The 5,000-nt window shown below is 40.7% G+C and overlaps 1 protein-coding gene across 2 annotated transcripts in view; it reads left to right on the top strand.

The window, feature by feature from the left end:
* The first annotated feature begins 243 nt into the window (after positions 1-243).
* Positions 244-5,000, top strand: part of LOC125035813 (ras GTPase-activating protein-binding protein 2-like) — a 16,455-nt gene continuing 11,698 nt past the window's right edge. Inside the window, exon 1 of one of the 2 annotated variants that reach the window (XM_047628042.1) lies at positions 244-354. The gene's annotated coding sequence lies outside the window, so the exon portion shown is untranslated. Of the gene's footprint in view, positions 359-5,000 lie in introns of both variants that reach the window. The other variant, XM_047628041.1, reaches the window with a different exon arrangement.

Raw genomic sequence — 5,000 nt, 5'->3', positions numbered from 1 at the left:
AAGATCTAGTGAAACCCCGTCCCTCCCTCATTTTCACTTGAAGAAGAAAGCGAAATAGATGAATTAACAAATTCTCCTCCCCCATTCGTAGCAATTACCCTCTGTGAGAATGAAAGGGCATGCCATGATAAGAAATAAACGAGGCATAGCATGGCGCCTCGTTTCCCGGATTCAAAAGGCGCGCCGCCCGTGCATCTCGGCCCCAAAGGCGCCAGCGCGTCCGCCGAGACCGCATGGCGCGCCTTTGGGAGCGAGAGGCGAGGCTGCGCGCTCGCCATTACGCACCACCACAACAGCCATATTACCACAGCCAAATACGTCATCTCTTTAGCCAAATCCTTATTCGCTCGCAAAGTACGTAAGTAGTGGTGTCTTTTGTATGTGCAGGACGTAGTTAATAGGTCAGAGCACGCGTTGGTGGAGGAATTAAGGAAAAAAATGGCTTAATTAACGGAAAAGAAGCATAACAAGTTACCGGTGTCCTCTCCGGAGTGGGAAGTGTCAAGTCGAGATGATGTTTCTTTGTGTTTAATCTCGACTGTGTGGAGGCTGTGTGCCTTTCTGACGGCGCATGTTGTGGGCTGGTGCAACAGACCTACCCATGCACCCGTTAGTACACCCAGTGGCGGAAATAAAGGGTGCATAAGAGAGTGAGACGAGGGAGAAGAGACGCACCCCGAGTGCGAGGAAGACGAAACCGAGACGGCCTCCGGCCCGCGTAAACCTCGGGACTTTTCTCTTCTGCTCCTCCCTCCTGCTCACTCCTGTGGCCCTTGGCCTACACGGCCCAGAGCAACGTGGTCCTCTACCACTGAACGCCACAGAACCTAAAGAACACCGTAAGGGCGCCCAAATTGGAGGGCAGACGTCCCAGCAACGTGGTCGGGGACAAGAACCTGTAGTGGACAAGTACACATCACGTGGAAATTTTCCTTCCTTGTCTTTATTATTATTTCCTCCCCCTTTCTTCGTTTGCCATGCAGAACCGGGCGCAGAACATTATTTCTGCGTCAGGCTGAGTTGTGGGATGCCTTACAGTGGACGAGTCTTGGAGGAGTCCTTGTAAGGGTTTGCTGGAGGTTCTCCCAAGGCCTTTCTTGCTTGTCTCAGTGTTTGTGCAGCTTCCTGTGGCTGGCTGGAGAGCTTTCATGGGACCAAACTAAGCAGCATGTTTGAGTAGACTATGCAGGAGGCGAGGGAGGAATACAGGAATACTTAGATTGATTTATACATTGTATAGAAAATATCTAAAACTGGTTTATGTGAATTGTTTATTGCTTGCAAGACTTCTAGGTAATCTGGGGGCTGGATTTCATAAGAAATTGATTATATATCCATTTTGTGATCAGGAGAAATTTCTCAAGAATTTTTATTTAATTGTTAATGCTATATGTTTTACATTTCAATTTAGTAAGATTTGATTTCCTTTGAAGCATGTGTTAATTATAAATATACATGTAATTTAATTTTTGCCAAGATATACATGTGCTTTGAGTTCTTCTGGAAGTTAATTTCCTTTGTACTTGATACAAAAATTTTAGGATATTACTTTGTTTCACACTATCATACAATCTGACAATTGTTATGCCTTTTTTCTATTATCATCTGTGTAATATGTGTGAATCGCTTATTTTCTATTGCAAAAAGTATAATTGAAAATATTGGTAATGATTATGAAGTGACTTTACCCTTTAGGATTAAGTCCCTATCATTCCAGCCATTCCTGGAAATCCATAAAAATCTTTCTGTAAACCAAATGCTGTCCTGAGCTGGGGTCTTTGTGCCCAGACCCCCATTCGCTGTATTAGCCTATCAGGGGCACCACCCCTGGATTGCCACCTGATAGCTGTGGATGTGCCCTCCACGGAGCATTTTTTGCAATCTATTTTTTTATTTTCTTATGTTATAATTATATTGTATATGTATTACGTGTTCCACAACTTTATCAACTTACAAAGAAAATATCATAAAAGGAAAGTCTCTTGCTTTATCATTTTGTCCATTATAGACAAATTTTACCTTGTGTTATATGGCTGTGGGGAAACTGAAACTATACTGAAGTTCTCCTTTCTTAGTTTTCCTCTATAGAGTAGGTGGGTATGAAGTACAGAGCATATGTGGCTGTAATGCTATGTTTAATTTTATGGTATGGATGCACTAAGCTAGGGCAAATTAAAGATGATATTCTTGTAGAGGACTAGAAGGTCCAGTTAATACAAGAAATAACTTACAAACATGAATGATAATGGCATAAATAAATGAAAAAGATTATGGAAATTGCAGCTTACAACCCGTGCATACTTGCCGTGCATACTTAGAGAAGGACAATGTTTATTGGGGGGTGTTTTGGGGGACCCCCCTCCCCATCAATGCTTCCCTCAGGCAGTGCTGGAAGAGCATACCCAGTCACAATAACTTAGATTGTTAATTGTAAAGATTTACCAGTGCCACTCAATTATTTTCAGAAGTTGAAAATATGCATTATGTAAGGCTAAACATGTAGATGTGCAAACTGTTACAAGACTATTGCTTGTAAGATAATGTTACTGTATGTGCAATATATATATTTAGAAAGGACAATTTATTTCAGAAATAGAAAATTGATTTTAGAATTTATATGCCTAGTCGCACACTAACATTAACACTTTGCTCCTGAGTGACATGTACACATATGCTATGGCATGCCTGGATATATTCTGGGTGGCATGTGCACAAGTGCCATGGTGCGCCGGTCATTTTCCCGGGGGTATGTACGGTCATGCCACGCATTCTATGGTGCTGTTACAATCCCCCGGCACCGGGGTGCGGGCCACTATGAATACAGCCTGGGAGAGAGAGCCTTCGCATCAGGAAACCACCTGGTGGCGTTGGATTAAAATGTAAGCAGAACCTCTAATACTTGTAACCCCCTTTCCCCCACATTTTTAAATTATAAATGGTCCGTGATCTAATCAAATCTCTGAAACTGGCTGTGATATTTTATGAATACTTCACACGCACACGCACACGCACACACACACACACACACACACACACACACACACACACACACACACACACACACACACACACACACACACACACACTCTAAACTGTGCCCTATGGAAAAGGCCAGTGTGTGTCAGTGTGTTTTCCAGCAATTTAGAGCTTAAATACAGTTCATCATTGCAGAAGAATCTTTGCCATGTTCTGTTTTAACAGAATATAAAGGATTTATTGCCTTAGAGGGCATGTGTATGATCTAGAGGAGGTAGTAGTTGTATGAACCATGGTGGGAATTTAAAACTTCATGACTGGACATCATAACAAACCGCTCAAAATGTAGTGTGTGGCTGTACGCCACGGCGGCGCGCCAAAGCGCTACGAGGCAGTGATTCGGCTTGATGTACCGAACTCCCATGCTCAAAGTTGGCGCATTGCCATTGATCGCCAGAGCGTAGTTTTTTTTAGTTTTCTACACCCATCACCAAAGGGTTAAGCATTCAGTAGTATTTTTATGTGGTTTGCTAAATCATTAGAAAATACAATTATCAATGATAAAGGAATTGTATAGACCCCCCCCCCCCCCACACACACACACACACAAAGAAATATACAAGTAGAAATGAAATTCCAGCACTAACTCGAAGCACATTGTAATTTGAAGAGCTTCAATATACACACTTGAAAATTTCTCTTGTGTTTAGTATGCCAAATAGTTACTGAACTGTTCAGTATGAGTTTTTAAAAAGTTGCCCCTTGTATTTGAACAAAAATAGGAAATGCTAAGCAAAACATGTAAAGTAAACGTGCCATAGAATAAACCATGTACTGTACTCATCAGAATTTTTATAAAATTAATCATGTGGTTTGTGTATATATTTAGTTACATATGAAATATGTTGTGGGTGTGCAAGTAATTCAGTCATGCCAAGAGGCATATGTATTCAGAGAGAGGCAGGGATCTCCCTGGAAGGGAGCAGGGAAATGTAGGTGTAGTGGTATCTGATGACTGTGAGGATGTATAAAGGGAAGATTGAATAGAAGCGATGTAAAAGGAGTACACTGTGATGGGGGGGGGGGGGGGGGAGTGCTACATAATACTGAGTATTCTTACTCATGCTCTACACTCCATTCATTCTTAAATAAGAAGCTGGAAAACAGCTTACCAGTTTTTAAAAGCTGATGCCCTTTCAAGACAACTTGGCAATAATGTTAAACCTCAGACTTTGAATTAAACTGTACTTTCTCAAAAACTTAATAATTGGGAAGTACTATGAAGATATGAGGGATTCATTTCTTTTGAAAATGAAAGCCACTTTTTGCTGAAGTATACTAAATACAAGTTGGGTTTGGAGGCTGTATTTCTTTAATTGAATTTACTTGAAAATGTTCATGAACAATTATACAGAATAGGACTAGTTATAGATTTGTATCCTGCATCTTGCAAAGACCAATAACTTTCAACACGTACTTTCATAAAAGACAGCACTTTGATTATTTGATAATCAGTTGCTAGGTGTTGTACAAACTTTATCTTGCCTGAATATTTGTGGTTGGATGAATTAATCTTTATCAGAGTACAAATCACAAATATTGTTATAAAGTTCTATATGCAGGTCTAGAGATTAACCCCTTAACGACGGTACACGTCTATAGACGTCAAAACAAATCGCTCGAAATGTGGTGTGCGGTGCGCCAAAGCTCTACGAGCCTGTGGTATGGCTTGATGTACCACCAAACTCCCGCTCGTTGCCATTGATCCTCATCACCAAGGGGTTAAAAAATATATTATAGGTTTTACTTTGCTTAGTGTTCTTTATAACCATATAGTTTTTTTCATCCTTGCCCATACCTTATTCTGTAGGTTGTAAAGCATTGATCATGGTATTAATCAAAGAAAGTTATAAAAGCTGTGCAATGGTGATATTTAAAGGGACAGAAAACTTCAGGAAAAATAGTGGAAATGTTGGTCCTAGCATTGAGATTTATCATTTTCATTGTAGATTCTTAACCCATTG

The sequence above is a fragment of the Penaeus chinensis genome, chromosome 20 (genome assembly GCF_019202785.1).
Source record: "Penaeus chinensis breed Huanghai No. 1 chromosome 20, ASM1920278v2, whole genome shotgun sequence".
Lineage (NCBI taxonomy): Eukaryota > Metazoa > Arthropoda > Malacostraca > Decapoda > Penaeidae > Penaeus > Penaeus chinensis.
This window is presented reverse-complemented; position numbering and strand designations above follow the sequence as displayed.